Source organism: Lactuca virosa, chromosome 1, assembly GCF_052849685.1.
Source record: "Lactuca virosa cultivar CGN04683 chromosome 1, Lactuca_virosa_CGN04683_v6, whole genome shotgun sequence".
Classification (NCBI taxonomy): domain Eukaryota; kingdom Viridiplantae; phylum Streptophyta; class Magnoliopsida; order Asterales; family Asteraceae; genus Lactuca; species Lactuca virosa.
In genome coordinates, this window is record NC_136426.1 from 190809799 (window position 1) to 190829507 (window position 19709).

Here is a 19709-nt window from a genome sequence, read left to right on the forward strand (position 1 = left end):
TTTCATCCTTACACTTTTTTTCTCTCACACTTTGCCCATATAAATTTTGTATATTTGCAAGTTTGCTCCCTATATTTTCATAGTAACGCAATTTACGCCCCCCCCCCCCTCCCCACAAAACCTCACTTTGTGTCCCCCGCAAAGCGGGGATGGGGCAATATTTTGTTGTTTTTTTAATTTTCAGTGCCACAAGTTTGTGTCTTCCTTTTTCTTGATATCACTAGGAAGAACAATATCATGAAATTAAACTATATTTCCTCTCTTTACCGACCTTTATATCTTTATTTTTACTATTTGTTGTTAAAAAAAAGATAACATTTACAATTCCTTTTTTTTCATTTTCCACCCCTCGTTATCCTTCCACTAGTGACCATAGAAAGTTGTCACTAGTTTATCCAATTAGCGACCATAAAATGTTGTCACCACTTTATCCAAATAGTGACCATAAAAAGTTGTCACTAATTAGTATCCATAAAATGGCGTCGCTAATGTTTTGTTGCTATTTATTGTATTTAACCCTATTAACTAACAATCATGGAACTTAGTCAATGTAAGAAACAATATGATCCATTTATCACAATATATCTCGTCAAAAGATAAATATAAATTGTTCTCAAATTAAACAAACCCACAATATATAAATTGTTTTCAAATAATAAAACCATAACATAAAAGCATCATTACAAATAATTATTAATGTCAAAATAATATTCAGATGGAGAATCATGTGTCGGTTGTACAATCTCAAACACATATTGAAAACAAAGCAAAGAAGAAATTATACAAAGTTAAAATAGAAATGAAAAATAAATTTTGGGCTTCAACAAAAAAAAATACTCACCAAAGATCAATTGTCATTTGTTGCCACATGAATACAATAATCAATGCCTCCTCCTTTTGATCTTATAAATATCTAAAAAACTGAACTTTATAAAACCACATGGGTCAACAATCCGCAAAGTCAAAGATATTAAGTTATCATCATTTGTTGTCCCTTCTGCAAAAAATGAGAATCCCACATCACATGAAGATCAACTATATATCATAAATTTGCATTAAATTAACCATAAGATGTTAAGGACATTAAGAAATTACAGAAATCAGTTGTTAATTTTAACGAAATGATGAACATCAACCGTTAACAGAAACATCCTCTTGAATGACCGAAAAAAGATCCCACGCCTTGATTGCAACTGAACAGATCCCACGAATACGTACCTAGATCGTTAAAACTTCCAAAATTATCCATAATTGCTGTCAAAACCCTAGTCAAATCAATCCAAATACCAAGCCTACTAACGTGACATTTCAAAATTGGAAATCTATGTAGATCCAAAGTCATACCTGAAACTGAACAACACCGCTCCGACATTCGAGCTCCCAATAACCAAGGACAGTTGCCAAACCCAGGCCCGCTATGAACAATAGTTCCATAACCAACAATTGAGGGTACACATACCCAGAAACCAAGATATACAACATACATAACTCGACAAAAGGTTTATGCATCCATTGTACTTTCAACCAATACAAATCAAAACATTTGAACAACCACAATTGTTGACGATGATCCAACACTCTACTAAACAAAGACTATATGGAACTACACATACCAAACTCTGAAGCTGATTGACCGATCGACAACTGCCCATCCTAGACTATAGATATCAATCTATACAATGAGCTAACAAATCCCTTGACAATCAATACTCAACCTGAGCGGCTCAAATGCCCCCCCCCCCTTCCTAATAAGATTCATGGCGCTTCTAAGAGGCTACTGAATGCAATGAGTTCCTTGCCAAACGGCTTTCTGAGGTGAGAACATCACATGCATCCTTGAAGACATAAACATGATGGAAAATTGTTTTGCACACCCGTCTTGACCAATCTTAAACCAAAATCTTGCATACCCGAACCGCAGATTCATGTGACCTATTGCACCGAAACCATAAAATCAAACGGTCTGTTGATCCTCTGGTCAGAGTACTCAGTTGTTCCCCACTTAGCGTTCGAACCACCTTCAAGTGCTGTTTGTAAACAAATCTCAAAACAACTCAACTAGATACATACTACCCTTGACTCTCGGAATACTTAACACAACATAAAATACTCCTAATCTCAGATGGAGACCCCAGAACTTTCCCCAACACTACCACCTTGAACATTACGCTTCCCATGTAGAGGCACAACCAATAAGTCTGACATGCCTATCATAGCACCAAATCTCCAGCTAGCATCGAATGTACTAACCACCCATCTAGCCATCAATTTCTCATCAAGCAACTCATTGTAAGAATTAACAAGAAAATAAGAGGCCTCATTCTCATAGTTGGGATACATCAATGACAATGGAAGTTTCCACTCCTGACTCGCTTCTCCTGATTACCTGAAGCAATCAGCTAGAACATGACCTAACTGATTTTAAAGAAAGTAGAACCTTGATCTCATCCTATTACAGGCTCAATAATAATGACTCTCTTGCCCACATATAAAATATCTCAAGGCATCCATACCACAATAATCTTCTTGTGAATTGTCACACCTGCCACCAAAAACCACAACTATCTAGTCCCATGTTGTTTCTACATCCCATGTCTGAAAATCATATGCCTGCTCTCTACTTCCTCCAAACATGGAAAGCTGGAAGAACATAATCCCTATCCACGATAATGACATCCTAATCCATCAGTCGATTACTCGACCTCAGGCTGCAACCCTCGAGCCAATCATCACAATTGCTTCCTTTTTGAGTTCGGCGACTTAACTGGCACTACTTTGAATAAAGCCCTTGAGACCTTAGATTCAACTAACTCACTCAGTTCGGCACCATTCAGACCCAAACTGCCACGACCATTAAGGCTCGAATAATTGTGAAACTCATCATCAATCCGAACATCGATAACCGAAGGGTCGATAAAGATCAGATCTACACTCAACCAGCTACTTAGAAACCTTTTCGACTCTTCTTCGTCCTCGTACAGGTCCCATGCTTTTAGTAGTACGAGCCCATACGACCTTCCACACCTAGCTATATTTGTCCCAAGAATTGTATCAAGATTCTAAAGGCACTACTTAGGTCCTCTATTGACCAAACTAACCACATATACCCGCCCTCAAACGAGTATACACTACTAATTTAGGATCTATCTTATGTAAGTGCTCATACAAGCACATTCTAACATTCTTCGTAGGTCACTAGGAATTCTCACCCCACCCAGGTATCAGCTACAAAAGAAACTTCAACCAATGTAAACTAACTATGTTACGAATACAATCACATGCAACATATATTAAATACTCTTTCGACTGAAATATCATTCACTACAACGGTTGGACTCAAACAAGAGCTGTGTAATAGAGCCAAATCAAACATTCTAAAACTATTTAATCTTTGTGGCATGCAACCAAACATATTCACTTAATAGTTAATTAACATCAATATAGGTTTCACATAGCAAAAAGCAAGCAACATTTGAGCAACAAACCTATCAGGAAATAGGGCATCATAAAGATTTGGCAATTCTAGCATGTAATACCTAAATATCCTTAGCCTACACACTATTATGTATCTCTAACCATTCATATATCAATCACAAAATAAAATTTCTCCTAAGAAGGCATTCTAGCATGCAACCCTGAGCAAATCCTTACCCTACTTCTAGCATACATATCATACCATATCATATATATCATATCAACATATATGGGTATTTTGGTAATCAATTACTTGAGCTGGGTTGATTGCATGCATCGCACCCCTTTTCTTTATAAAACCATTTTAGAAAATCATTTTCTTTTAAAATATTTTAGAAATTCTCAATTTGAGTTCAGACACACTTGGAAATATGTCTGAATCCTTCCAACCAAGGCTCTGATACCAACTTGTAACGTCTCAAAAATATTAATTAAAAATTTTGTTGTAGATCAACCATAACCATTCATTCATTTGTTTCAAAATATAGCTTAGAGTAAAAGTATTATCAAAACATAATAGTAAAATCATAAACATTCAATGCGGAATACATTTTCAGAGGATGCAGTGCGATCAAACCAGGCCTTTCCTTTTGAAATCAAAAGTAACTGAAAACATTTTATGCATAAATGATAAGCACAAAGCTTAGTGAGTTTCCCAGAATACTAAATAATCATACGGGCCTCGCCCAACAAAATAATGGGTCCCACCCAACAGGCCTCACCCAACATACATAGCGGGTCTCACCCAACAGGCCTCGCTCATCATACATAACTGGCCTCGCCCATAATACAGAACGGGCCTCGCCCACCATAAATAATAGGCCTCGCCCAACATATATAACAGGCCTCATCCAACATATATGCTAGAGTTGTGTAAACCATCTAGCATCCTATAGTATAGTGAAAAGACTCACCTGAACTACTCAACTGCTACCTCAGCAACAAAATAGCCAACACAAGCTTCCTAAAGCCAAACTGAGAGCAGTCCTTAATTAAATACTCAATTCTACTTAAGTTTGATCAAAAGTCAAGATGATCAAAAAGTCAAAGTTCAAAGTAAATCAGATGACCCACACTTCGTGGAAATTCCTTTTCCATGTTGTGGTCGCATCTAGATAAAATAGACGCGTTTCGGTGCACCACCACACCGTGGGACTTCCTTCGCCACGTCGTTGTTACGTCTAGAAAGATTTTTCTTTCATTAAGAGCTTAATCCTTAAAGATAAAAACTCACATCTTTAGATCTGGCTATTAATATCTTCATAATGGATAAATTTTCTAGCTTTATCCATTAGGATGGTCTAAACAACCACGATCTAGTCTTTGAGTCTCAAAGGGACCAAAAATGCATCTTTCTCAACTTAATCCATTAAGTAAAAGTCTCCAACCTTCAAATATGAATCAACGTGATGTTTAGATGGATAAATTTTCCATCTTTATCGATAACAATGTCACAAACTTCCAAGATCTAAACTTTAGTACACTAAAATCACCTAAAGGGCCAAGATAACTTACATGGATAAAAAGGAAGGAAAAAGATCACAACTTTCATAGTCCATGAGGTCCAAGTAGAATTCCAAACTGATCAAAATATGTCATAGTCCACTCAACTCCAACATGACCCATAAAATGGACCAAAAGTGCTAAAACATGCAAATGAAGAGATCTAAAGAACAAAAGAGCAAGATGGGAACATTATACTCACAATAGTATATAAATGAAGTAAATTTGATGGATCCAAACTTGCAACAACATTCCTTGCAACTAAAAGAACATTCTTGATCTTTAAGTTTCATCAAAATATAAGCAAAAGCATCCAAAAGAGGATATAAGAGATATGAGGAGCTCAAATCTTGAAGATGGAGGCTAGGGTTTCTCCCAAGGTGTTCTAGGTGTGATGATGGCTAAGAAATTACCCTAAAATGTGAATCCTTACATTTAAATAACTTGAAAACCCTAAAAATTCATGGGTTGGGGCTGCACAAATTGCCACCTCGTGGCAACCTATTTGCTACCTCGTGGCGACAGGGTTTCACACAATTCGTTCCAACTTCGAACAATCATAACTTCTTTATTTCAGTTCCGTTCCCGAAAATCTTTTTATCCACTTGAAGTTATTGACAAGCCTAAAATTCTATCTAATTATTTTTAACTTAAATCATACCGAACTAAATTCCTTACTTCGTGCGAGAGGTTTGAAACATCACTTTTCCCATTTTACCCTTTGGTTCCAAAACACAAATCAAGTGCTTAGATCACATAACTACTATTATCAATATCCAATAAGGTCTAAAACATATTTCCTTGAAGCCATGGCCTTCACATGATATAATTATGGTCCACAATCCCAAAATAAGAAACTTCTCTAAATAGGATGTTACAAGTGATGAGAATAGCACTTGTGTTATCACACTAGATGGGAGTCCTTGTAATCTTGAAACCATAATCACGAAGCTGGTTTTGAATCCAAAGTATTTGAGCACTACATCTACGAACAACAACATATTTAGCTTTAACAATTGAACAAGCCACTGATGATTATTTCTTTCTTGACCAGCTGATCAATATGTTTCCCAAAAGCTGACAACCACCACAACTACTCTTCATGTCTACAAAACAACTTGCATAATCAGAATCAATGAAACTAACTAATTTGAACTCATAGCCACGAGGATACCAAAGCCCAAGATTGGGTGTATGCTTCAGGTATCGAAGAATATGCTTAACAGCTAGAAGATGAGACTCTTTTGGATTTGCTTGAAAGCGAGCATGCATGCTTGTTGCAAACATTATATATCAGGGAGAATAGAAGTAAGATAAATCAATGATCCAATAATTCCTCTATACAAGATAGGGTTAACACCAATATCATTTGTATTAGCTAAGATCTTTAGAGTGGTAGACATATGAGTCTTTGCTGGTTTGCAGTCACTGATGAGAAGTTTTTCAACATATAACAATGTGTTTACTCTGACTGATGAAGATTCCTATAGGAAACTGCTTAACGTAAAGACATAATAAAATGCTGAGCTCACGCATCATACTCATCTCAAACTTTTTGGGCATAACATCAGCAAAATCTTTGCTCATTTCTTCATTTATAGAACCAAAAATGATGTCATCAACATATTTGAGCAAGAATAAGATATGATCCTGATTTCTTGTTAAATATGGTGTTGTTGATATCACCCCTCTTGTATCCATTTTAAAGTACATAGGTATGTACTCAACGTATCATACCAGGCCCTGGCAGCTTGGTTCACTCAATAAATAGCTTTATCCAGCCTATAAACATGATCAGGAAAATCTTTGCTTTCGAAACCAAGGGGTGTTTGAGAAAAACTTCTTGTTCGATATCTCCATGTAGAAATGCACTCTTAACATCCATGTGAAAAACTTTAAAATTCATGAAAAAAAGCATAAGCAAGAAAAAGTATAATATGTAACTCCAACGTACCACTAGAGGAAAGGGGATAGGTAACTCCAATGAGAGTGAAGGAGAAAGTGTCTAAAATTGGGTGTGAAAAGTGATAGTGTCAGACCTGTTATTTATAGTAAGTTCTCTAGGGAACATACCACACCATGTATAGGGGCGCTTTGTGCTTTTGCGCTATGGCTCCACCCGAGAGTCCACATGTATCAGTTCCTTATGCAGTCATGCATGCAGATCTTCTATGAATCTGGTTACGTGGGGGCCACGTGGCCCGCTTTGAGTGTTCCATGTTGCCTCCTACCCCGTATTTTTCTATATTTTTAAAAAATTGTATCTTCTACATACGAGCTCCATTTTTGACGTTCTATATATGCATGCGTTTGTATCGGCGAGTACTACAACTTTCCTTTAGTTTTCATGAGCTAATTTTAACTTTATTTTTAGCTCAATTTCTTGCAAAGGGTGTAGCCTAAATGATTTTGCAAAATATCATAATTCTCTCATACAAACTCCGTTTTGGCGTTCTTCATCTTACTGTCTTTGTATTGAGGAGTACTATGATTCTCCTCTTCGGTGTTTTGGATAGAACTCGGCCAATATCCTTTTAACTTTTTATGACATTTTTTATCCCAGGGTTAAATTATTAACTTTGAAAAATCATAACTTCTCTATACGAAGTCAGATTCTCATGAAGTTTATATTTTTGAAATCTTGTTTATGTGTACTATTGGAATATATTAATATTTGTATAAACTACTACAACTTTTTTCACGCTAAAATTTTGGTTTTCTTACAACACGACTGATTTTTCTTTTATATTGAATTACGTAATATTGTAATTTTACTAAAAGTAGACAAATATCACATTTTTAGCCTATTACATTTGACGATTCCCACTATTCCTATATGCGGTTGGTGATTTATTTTCCGCGGTTGTTACAATACAGCTTGTCAACATTACATGGGCCGTGTTTTCCAAAACACGGTCATGTTTTTCCTTAAATATCCCAAAATAGAAATATAATTTGTTAAACATGTTTTAAACACTTAAAATACATTCACGGGTCATGTTTTACATTACATGGTCGTGTTTTGCTTTAAAATGCACAATTACAAAATGTGCTTTCATGAAATTAAGCCTAATTCAACCTTCAACTTCATATGTGTATATCTTTCACACATGGACTCCGTTTTAGCCAATTCTTTTGCTCATGTGTTCTATATTGTCTTAGACATTTCAAGATCAATAATTAGTCGTTAGGACCTTATTAGATTTAAATTTCAAAGTCACAAACATTAACTATCGGGCCACAATTTTGTTAGGACTAACAACAAGTTCTTTTCCCAAAAAAAACACCACCTTCTCAATACATTAATTTACCAACATTAACAAAAGTTTTCATTATGTAAAAGAAATCAAAGAGCAACTACACCCCTCTTTTTTATTATTATAAATATAATAAAACATGGTCTCACATTGGTGTTTTAACATCTGATTAGTTATGTAGATATAGGGCTATAAAGCTTTGTTATTACATAATGTTTGGGTCAACATGCCAACCCCGATCACATTTGTTTTGGTTACTTTCAAAACTACAAACCTTGAAGATGGAATTAAAAGAAGTTGTAGCCATTGATATATAATCTCAAATATAGATTTGGATTTTTACAAGTAGGGGTAGCGGGTTTTAACTTTGATTTCGTGTGATTTAATGAACCAAAATGAATATGAAAATGATGTTCATACCATAATCGGTTTATAGGTTTTAGTTTTCTTTTTATTTTTCATATATTTTATGATTCAGTAAATGTTGAATGGACACTAAAAAACAAGCTTAAGTTTTTAAATTTTGCATCTAGTTTCGATTTTGTGATTTTACATAAGATATTAATACCATTTTAGATCATCCCTTTGTATTTTCTAACAGTCGTATTCTCCCAAAATAATATCAAAACATAAAGGAGAATGGTAGTGGGTGTGGAAGTAGTAGGTAGAGGCAGACCCAAAAAAATTTGGTAGGGGTAGCACTGTCACACCCTTGGCCGAGGTGGCGGAACACGCCAGACTGTGCGACTAAGTTCATGGATTACAGACAAACTGAATATATAACACAAGTACAACAATAAACAAAACAACATTTATATTCCATCTTGGTGTTGAATACATGGTTCTTATAAATAATAGTATAATATATGAATTGCCTTAAACAGGTAGGCAGACATAACATAAAGTAGTAAACTAAATTGCCTGAGATCCCTGATTATTCGTCGTCTGAATTTGCTTGATTACTGATTTCCTAAGAATACATGTAGTTTTGAGGGTCAACACAAGGTTAGTAAGGGTCACAGATTTTTTGCTAGCAACAGTAATGATACTTTTAAAAGTGTTCAAAAAGTATTTTCTTTATAAGTAAACAATATTTAAATAAGCCTTAAAAATCCAAATAATGTCGTGATATATGTAATTTCATGCTTAAAATGGCTTTTAAATGAACCAAGTTTATGATTTGTAGTGAGAGAGAGAGAGAGAGAGAGAGAGAGAGAGAGAGAGAGAGATTTGAGCTAGTGTTTATAGTGAGTTCTATAACCGAGCTATGTGACTAAGTGTACCCTGCTACAACACTTCATTTGATGTTGTAATAATAATTAGGGATATATACAGTAAAGTCCCAATATTTTCATCGATTTGACAAGAAAGTCCTAAACTTTATTTTTTTGACAGTAAAGTCCAAATTACCGACAGTTTTTGACACTTTTACCCTTTTTTCCCGGTTCGCCGGTAATTAGGACTTTTTTGTCAAAAAAATTAAAGTTTAGGACTTTCTTGTCAAATCGTCAATTAGGACTTTACTGTCAAAAAAATAAAGTTTAGGACTTTCTTGTCAAATCGATAAAAATATTTGGACTTTAGTGTATATATAATTTTTTTTTGGTTAGAAATTTAATGGTATGATACTCTTTAAGCATAAGAGTTATTGAAACCTTCTCTAATCAGCTAGATCTTATTGAAATCCTTAATGTTTGCTTCTTGTTAAATCGTGTGTTTAATCTCAACAAACCGACATTGAAAAAAATTGAGATAATCAAGAAAGAAAGAAAGAACCAGGGTTGTGTTGGCTTTTTGCAGTCCCAAAAATGGAGAAATAAGAAACCAAAAAAAACGAAATTGCCCTTCTTTCCCTTCTCCACATTCACACCCTTTTGACTAGGCATGTGTTGTTTGTATTTGTATAAAGCCAGAGCAATTTCGCTTTTTTCGGTTTCTTATTTCTCCATTTTTGGGACTGCAAAAAGCGAACACAACCCTGGTTATTTCTTTCTTTCTTGATTATCTCCATTTTTTTCAATGTCGGTTTGTTGAGATTAAAAAAAGGATTTAACAAGAAGCAAATGTTAAGGATTTCAATAGGATCTAGCTGACTAGAGAAGATTTTAATAACTCTTATGCTTAAAGAGTATCATACCATTAAATTTCTAACAAAAAAATGAGATATACACTAAAGTCCTAATATTTTCAACGATTTGACAAAAAAGTCCTAAACTTTATTTTTTTTTTACAATAAAGTCCTAATTGACGATTTGACAAGAAAGTCCTAAACTTTATTTTTTTGACAAAAAAGTCCTAATTACCGGCTAACCGGGAAAAAAGGGTAAAAGTGTCAAAAACTGCCGGTAATTTGGACTTTACTGTCAAAAAAATAAAGTTTAGGACTTTTTTGTCAAAACTGCCGGTAATTTGGACTTTACCTGCTTCGATTGATAAGTCCACGTTGTAGCTAGCAACCGCAGGTGGGGATGTCAACCCCGTATAGATCTATGCATATGTATCTCGCTCCGAAGATTAACGGTTATAGTAGTGTGGGTATGCTAAGTGTTTAGACTCAGCTAATGAAAAATGTCTCATTAAAAAGTACTTAACTAAAATGTTTGTGAATAACTCTCAGCCCTAACTTAATTGTGGGTAAGTTTTAGGCATAATGAATTTCATGGTATCAAGTTTATAAAAGTCAAGTATGTTTGACATGTATGTAAAGCATAAGACACTAACTTTTATAACAAAGTATGTTTCCTCTATAAACTCCATAGTAAAAGGCATATGTGATTTCAATTGTTGGATTATTCTAACAACATAACATACTAGGATTTTGAAGTTTAAAATGATATTGTTTACTTATAATATATAAGTGTTAAACAATGTTTGTTAACTACTATATACAGACGAGGGCCAGACATGAAACACTGGAGGGCATGATCATTTTAGTAATTAAGCCGTTCTACAATCCAACAACCCAAGCGGCCCTTCAAACCAGATTCTCCGTACCGTAAGCAGTCAAAAGGTAGTGTAATAATATTTTTTTATATAGTTTATAATACTTAATACATGTATTCTTCCCCAAAATAAGTAAATACAAAAAGGGGCCGTAACACGCACCTTAAAGTGTGATTGTCAGGTTGTTTCGAGTATTTGATGCGAGAACCGAGATGTGTCGCTTCTAAAACGAACCGTTAGGATTAATTTAGTTTCCTAGGAAACTTCGATATAAATTAATAAGTATGGGTTGTTTTGTAATTTAACTAAATTATAGGACCCATTTACTAATTTAAATAAATTGAATGGGACTAAATTTGTTAATCGTTTCCAGATAAGGGACTAAAATGGTTTATTCAAATTCCTAGTTTGAGTTTTGGACTTATTTTGTAACTAATTTCTCGAGGGAGTGTTCAAAATAATTAAAATGAAATGGAAATTGAGACTTTGGGATCTGTTTTGAAAACAATTTTCAGGGAGGGGATTGTTTGGAATAAAACGAATCAAGGTTTGAGGGATAACGTCCCTTTTTGTAAGAACTTTTTAAAAGAGGGTGTTATGAATTATTTTGTAATGCAAGTTTGAAGGATATAGACTTTTTGTGAAGGAATTTCGTGAGGGCTAAGTTTCGATTAGTTTAAAACGAAGTTTGAACAGTAGAGGACTTGATCACCTCCGGTGATCAAAGTCCTCATGCAACAAAAAAATTAAAAAAATATATAGGAATGGATCTTCGGCTGTTTTGTGATCGACGGAACTAAAAAAACATAATAATAATAAAACAGAGGTGTGGATTTCTTACTAAGCAGCACAACAGCAGCATAGGTGGTGGTAGTCGGTGATCTTCGCAGTGGCAGCAGGGAGTCCGGTGGTGGCAGAGGGAGTCCGGCGTCCGGTGGTGGCAGGAGGGCTCCGGTAGCCTTCTCCTACCCGTTTTTTCTTCTTTTGTTTCACGAAAATGAATGGGGAGAAGGAGGTAAAGGAATGGGGCTTAAGGAGGGGTTATGAGGTGGTGGTATGGTGGCTTTTAGGGGGTGGAATGGTGGTGTGTTGGTGGGGTTATGTGGTTATACCGAGAGAGAGATTGGAGAGATTTTAGAGAGAGAGATCAAGATTGAGAGAGGTAGAAGAGAAGCTGGAGGTTGTGGTGTGTTATGAGTCCCTAATGCACTCTATTTATAGTGCCAACCCACACACACTCTTGTTTGAGCCATACCTCAAACCCCAACTCTTTTGATGTTATATGTATGCAATGTGGAGAGGGAAAAGAAGTGTGCATGTGGGAATGGACAAGGAATGGAGGCCAAAATGTGAGCATTTAGCTTCTTGAATCATATGTGGGCCCCATATGAGGCTATACCCTCATTAAGTGCTCAAAAACACCCATAATCGGGTGAATCGGGATTTGAATGTCGAGAATTTTTTTCGAATGTGCCATTAGATGGAGTTTAATTCAATGATTTAAAAAACTCAAACATATTAATTTTTTGAGTTACAGAACTTCGAGAAATCGCGTTTAAAGTTCTGCGTCTAAATAGCTCGTAACGCTCGATTTTTTGATTTTCGCGAACATTTTTTCTAAAAATATTTTGAGTATTAAATTAAATATTAGGTTATAGCTTGAGTCTAAAAACGCTCTCGGAATTCTCATCGGAGGTGTGTAAGTGCCTTACCGGATCGATTTGGTTTTACGTTAAAGAAATTTAGTGTTTTACTGTCTGTTTCTTAAAACTGTCGTATATTTTGCATATGAACTCTGTATTAGATGTTCTTTATATTTTTGAAAATAGGGTAATATGTACTATAATATTTTAACGTTTTCCTTTCTCGAAATTGCTTAACATGAAATTTCAGTTTTTTTGATGCATGAATCTGTGTTGTAGTTTGAGTGGTTTGATTCGGTTGACAGTTTACATATTTAGAAGTAAGGTATCATCTGACATTTTATAATATTTGGAATGAACTCATTTATTTTACTTTTGATGAACTAAAACTGAATAAGTTAAATTATAAAAAGATTTATTGTAATTTAGTCGTTCGCAGTCTATGCCCTATATTCTGGGATGTCACAAGCACCAAAAAAAATTCCTAATAAGATATAATTAGACAATTGGATAAAAAAACATCGAAAATTATGATTTTGTTAGATATAACTAAATAATGTACATATTATATTTTAAAGTTATTGTAACCCTCCAAAATTTTTTCAAAGTTAAAATGTTGTGGTTTTAAAACATTTGGGTGTTAACCCACATTTAATAAAAACTCAGTCCCATAAAAACATTTATAATCAAAACATTGGGTGTTACAATTAAGCATCATACAAACCATAGCAAACAAATGAGAATTACATAAATATAATAATTAAGTAACTTAAGAAGTTCCACTCCATTCTCTATCTCTTGACTTCTAACATCTACTATCATCCTCTCTCCTTAACTGTAACTTGAGTTACATGACATTAAAGGAGATACGTAAGACAATAATGTCACGTGCGCTATGTGGGTTTATGACCCCAAATATCTATCGCATTTTCATCAAAAACGTTTCATCATTGCAAAACATAGTTTTAGACCATAAAACATTTTCAAGCATTTCAAAGAAAACTCTTTTCATACGCATCATAAATACCATTTCACATCTTATCATTTCATTCCTTTTCATTTCATTTCAAAAGACTTCTTTCTAAATTTCTTTCTCTTTTATCAATGGTTAATTCTGGTATTAAACCATTGCCAATTTTTATATTTAGGGTACCCTTAAGTCTAGACCAAGGTGGAAAGAACAAATCAATCCACCAAGACATCGCGCTAACTAGGATATCTAATTTGCGAAGGGAAGGCACACCCCAAGAGATCCTTCTAGACCTACTACGAGGCATCAAGGCCCAGGCATCTTTCATTCTTTCTTTACTTTCAAGTTCTTGTCATTACTTTCGTTTCTTATCATTACTTTCCATGCTTTGCAAATTTCATACTTTAGCATCACAGTATTTATTTCAAAAGCAAGACATCTATACTTCAAACATTTCAAACATGTTATCAAAAACATTCTTTCTTTCAAAACTGCTCCTTGCTTTTAAAACATTCTTGCCTTCAAGGCATTCTTTCAAAATACTCTTTCTAAAACATTTACAAATTTCTTTTCAATACATTTCACATATCAAAACTTTACATTTCATTATCATAAAATCATTTTGCTGTGTACCATAAAGTGGGAAAAATGCAAACATGTACTCACTTAATTCTTTAATGTATATTAGCTAATCCTCTTCTAGTTCCTTTTCTTAGAGCAACACTTCTCAAACACTACTTATATAACATAAATGTGAAGGTCAAAAAATGACCAAAATATCTGTAACACCCAGAATCAGAAAGACCAAGAAAGGGAAGGAAAGCCCTAAGTCAAAGGAGTCAACTCGTCGAGTCCAAGGAATGACTCGGCGAGTCGGAGCGGGATCCATGTGCAAGGTTAAGTGACCGACTCGACGAGTCGGCTAGTGTACTCGGCGAGTCTGGTCTGGGTTGGGAAACCCTAATTTCGGGACTTGGCACCCTATTTAAGCATCTCATTCCCATTTCTAGGGCTTCATTTATAGCCCCCACTGTCCAGAGCGAAACCCTAGTGTCCTCCATGAAAGTGTGAGCTATTATTGTGTGTTCTTGAGTGATTTGAAGTCTAGAAGAAGAAGAAGGAGTTGGAAGAGCTAAGGAGTGATTGTAGATCCAGAAGGAGTCCATCTCCCTCATCACTTTCTGGTAATCAAGCTCTTACCTTGATCTATGGTTTCTTAGATCTCTTCATGTCCCTTTTATGAGACTTTTGGGACCATTTCCAAGGCCAACCCGAGTATTGAGCCTTTGAGGACGAATAGAGATTAGATCTGAGCATTTCTGAGCTCTAGAAGCTCTAAGTGAGAAGCTTTACTCAACTATGGCTTCCTTTCATGGCTTAGACCTCCATTTTAGCTTGGATTTGGTGTTCTAGCCTCAAAACCCCTTGCATGCACGTAAAGTTAGCAACTTTACGTGTAATGCTAGCATAAGGAGTCCAGATCTATGAGTTATAAGTGTTGGAATAGACTGAAATCGACAGAATAGAGTTGTCACAAGGAGGACTCGGCGAGTCAGCTCATGGACTCGGCGAGTCGGGTCGCAAAACCCAAACCCTTCTGTTTATGAGTCGGATCAGTGAGTGGGGTTTGAGAAGGACTCAGCCAGTCTGTGCCCGTGATGGGCATGAAGATCATGGTACTCGACGAGTTCAAGGAGGAACTCGGCGAGTCCAAGGCAATCTCCTTAGCCGATGAAGATGGACTCGGCGAGTTGTAGAACAACTCGGCGAGTCGGTTGAAGATAGTCCCGAAGTGTTAGATGAAGGAGAACTCTTCGAGTTCTCGCTAGACTCGACGAGTGGAGTCGGGGTTGTTTGGGATTTGAGGAGCATGGACTCAGCAAGTTGGTAGAACAACTCGGCGAGTCGAGTCAACTGGAAGGTTGACTTTGACCAGGACCTTGACTAGAGTTGACTTAGTTGACCTCTGGAGGACAGTTTAGGCTAAGTTCTATTATTTGGTGTTGGTAGCTCGGTGAGCTAGGAGAGTAGCGCTGCAGAGAATAGTCGATTAGCAGCCAGAGGATTATCAGCAGAGTTCAGCAGTACAGGTGAGTTTCCTTCCAGTAGGAACGGGTCTACGGCCACAATGCCGGCCCGTTTAGTTAGCAGTAGTTTCGGACTTCGGTCCGATGCAGTAGTTCAGTGTGCTTGATGTCTTTGTGATTCAAGCATGTCTTTGTGTTATGTGTTCCGGACTTCGGTCCGATGCAGTATGCAGTATATGTGTTTATGCTAGTAGTTGTGATTATGCTATGCTATGTTCAGTCAGTTTCCGGACTTCGGTCCGATGCAGAGGGCAAGGCCCTGGTTAGTTCCGGACTTCGGTCCGATGCAGTTTCCGGACTTCGGTCCGAAGTAGTTTCCGGACTTCTGTCCGATGCAGAGGGCAAGGCCATGGTTAGTTCCGGACTTCGGTCCGATACAGTTTCCGGACCTCGGTCCGATGCAGTGGGCAAGGCCCAGTAGTTGCTTTATATGCTAGTGTATGGTATGAGATAGTTTGGGGGAGCTCACTAAGCTTCGTGCTTATAGTTTCAGTTTTGGTTTTAGGTACTCAGTTTTCAAAAGAGGAGCTCGGGAGTATTGCAGTGCACACACCATTTGTTCAGCGTGGGATGTTTCTACTCTGATATTTTGACAATTGTTACGATATTTTGAGATACACTGTTTATGATTTTCATATGATGTTTAATGACTATGGTTTTATTATTAAATTAAAACGAAATTTTCAGATTGTGTTTTTGGGATGTTACAAGTTGGTATCAGAGCCTTGGTTTGAGGGATTCGGTCACACTTTCGGGTGTGTCTGAACTCAAAGTAAGGAAGTGGTACAAAGTTTTCAAGAGAAAAGCCATGTCTACAAAAGGATTTTGAGAAACGAAAACAAATTTTAGAAAAAGTATAAAGAAAAGAGTTTTAGAAAAAGCGAAAAGAATTTTGAAAAGAAAAGAGGGTGTGGTGCATGCAATCAGCCGAGGTCAAGTAAGTACTCCCAAATTACCCATACAAGTTTATGTTATGATTATCAGTTTCACTTTCAGTAGAACAGCATGCTAGAATAGGACTAAGGATCTAGGAGGATGCCTTATGTGCCTGCTATATGTGTTTCAGCTTTATGAGAATTGGATGCTAGTATTGAGCAGACAGTAGTAGGATAGCATGTTTAGGTTATGCCTGATAGTATGAGCTTAGCATTGTATGCTAGTACAGTTTCTCGTTATGAGAATAGATTTGCTTGAGTAGTTTCCTGTGTCTGAATGTTGCTTGCTTTGTGCTTTGTAGGACTCTGAGTGATGGGAGTTAGCCATTAGGTGAATACGTCACGTCACATGTGATCAGGGTTGAATAATCTCAGAGTGCTGGATTTGGCCCTATTGCGCAGCTCTTGTCTGAGTCTAACCGTTGTGGGGACGAGTCTTTTACTCGAAGGATTATCTGAGCCTCGTCACATGTGATGGTATTCAGGTGATGGCTAATTGGCATTACAAGGAGGCCTTCAGCAGCTGAGGGCTGGTTTGGGTCGGAGATTTCCCTAGGGTAAGCCTAGGATGAGAGTAGCAGAGATCAGTAGTAGTAGAAGGGACTTGGTAGAGTCAAGGCAGTTCTTGAAGAAAGTACGGATAGATGTGGAAGGTAGTATGGGCCCGTACTACTGAAAGCAAAGGATCCGTACTCGATTCAAGAGGGGCCAAGACAAAGCCAGGGAACTTGTAATGTGTATGTGTAATCCCTCAGCAGTGAAGTGTATTTTTATAGTTATTGTGATATGCTTTCAGCATGGTGACGTTGCGTGAAAGGCCAGTGGGCGGATCAGGCGCCAGAGAGGGACCAGGCTCGGGTTTAGGGACCGAGCAGCTCGAGGAGCGTATGAGAGAGTTTGTATCAGCTGAGATCATGCGCAATATCTTAGACCAGACTCATGTGATCATTGGCACGGTCAAGGAGGGTATACGAGAGATTTTGGATGAGAGGCTTGGAGCCTTTCGCGCAGAGATGATGGCTTTGCTAGGAGCGCGTATGTTGACATTTCGAGAGTTTAGAGCTTGTGGAGCACCCCATTGCTAGCAGCAGATGGTTGACAGATGTTGCCAAAGCTTTCCGCGCGAGCCAGTGTGCCGAGGGGGACAAGGTCAGACTCGCCTCCTGTCTTCCGAAGGGCAGAGCGCGGGATTGGTGGGAGGAGGTTGTTCATGCCTTGGGGGATGATGCCGCATTGGACGCGATGTCATGGAGTGATTTCTCGGCTAGGTTCAGGGTTGAGTTTGCACCAGCTATTGAGGTGCAGCAGTTGGCACGAGAGATCCAGGATCTTCAGCAGACTACTGAGACGGTGGCGGAGATCACCGCCAAGTTCAGGGACAGGGCTCTCTTGGTTCCGCAGTATGTGGCGGACGAGGAGATGAAGAAAACTCGATATCATGAAATGCTGAGGTATGACATCAGGCAGTTTGTGAGCAGGTCCAGCTGCAAAACGCTGGAGGACATGATTGCTCGGGCCAGAGAGAGGGAGATTGATCTGGAGCAGATCAAGAAGAGGAAGCCGGAAGAGGTTCAGGTAACCACAGTTTCGGGCAAAAAGCCCAAGGGGTCAGATTCGAGATCGAGGGATCATCAGAGCCGCAGCCGATGCGGAAAGTCGGGCAGGACGCACAAGGGTGCGTGTGGGAGTGGTAGTGGTGGTGATTCTGGCTGCTTCCGGTGCGGCCGGACTAGTCATTTTAGCAGAGATTGTCTTGTTACCACCACTCAGGGGTCAGATTTGATATGTTTCCTTTGCAGTCAGTGGGGCCACAGGAAGGCCCAGTATCCGAGTTTGTTTCCGGCAGTACAGATGATATCACCTGTCCCTGCCACTTTGAGGATCACCGACGGCCGTCAGGTCCGGGTAGAGGCGCCTGCGGTGGGAAGCAGGGCTTTTCAGTTGTCTGCAGTGGAGTCGCGAGCATTACGCGAAGAACTACCCGACAATATTGGGCTAGCAGCTAAGCTTCAGGGTCAGTTAGCGACTACTCAATCGATTAATGAGGTAGTCGGGGTAGCTCGGGAGAAGGAGATTGGTTTGGATGGGCAGTGCGGTAAAAGGAAGCAAGCACTTGTTTCAGGACAATTGGGAAGAAGTGAAGAGTTATACTCAGCTGACTTGGGTGTTGGAAATCGGGAAGACCTTGAGGTGTGTGGTAAGTGTGGAGGAACTCCTGGGTTTGCTTGTCACAAGTTCAGGTGTTTCAAGTACGGGGAAAGGGGGCATGTGTATCGGGATTGTAAGAAGGATCAGATATGTTTTCATTGCCACCAGCCTGGTAATTTCAAGTCTTGTTGTCCTGTTTTGGTGGTGGAGAGAGTCTAGGTTCAGGCGCCCATTGTCCCGTAGGAAGTCAAGATCGAGCCGCACTAGATCGCAGGTATGTCGTTTGAATTCTCCCTTTTGTAATAATTCTATTGTTAAGGTTCTGCATCGGTAATGATAATGATACTTTGAAAATTTGTGGCCTACTTGCGATTGAGTGATATGCTATCTGCATATGTTGGATTTTTGAATGATAGTTGGAGGACATCACCTGTAGAGCAGGTTACTTCGGATGCAGTAGCGGTAGCAAGTATGTGTGAGACTCGGTAGCATCTCACTACCTTCGGGAAGGTGTTGTTCGGGTATAGGTGGGTTATATCCCAACACGGGGAGCACCTGAGAGAGGTGCTAGAGACTGTGAGGAGGGAGCGACTTTTTGCAAAGTACTCCAAATGTGAGCTTTGGTTGTGCGAGGTGCAATTGCTTGGGTACCTTGTCAATCAGAAGGGTATTCTAGTCGTTCCGGCTAAGATAGAAGCCGTGATGCAATGGGAGTTTCCGAGGTCTCCAATTGGGATTCGGAGCTTCCT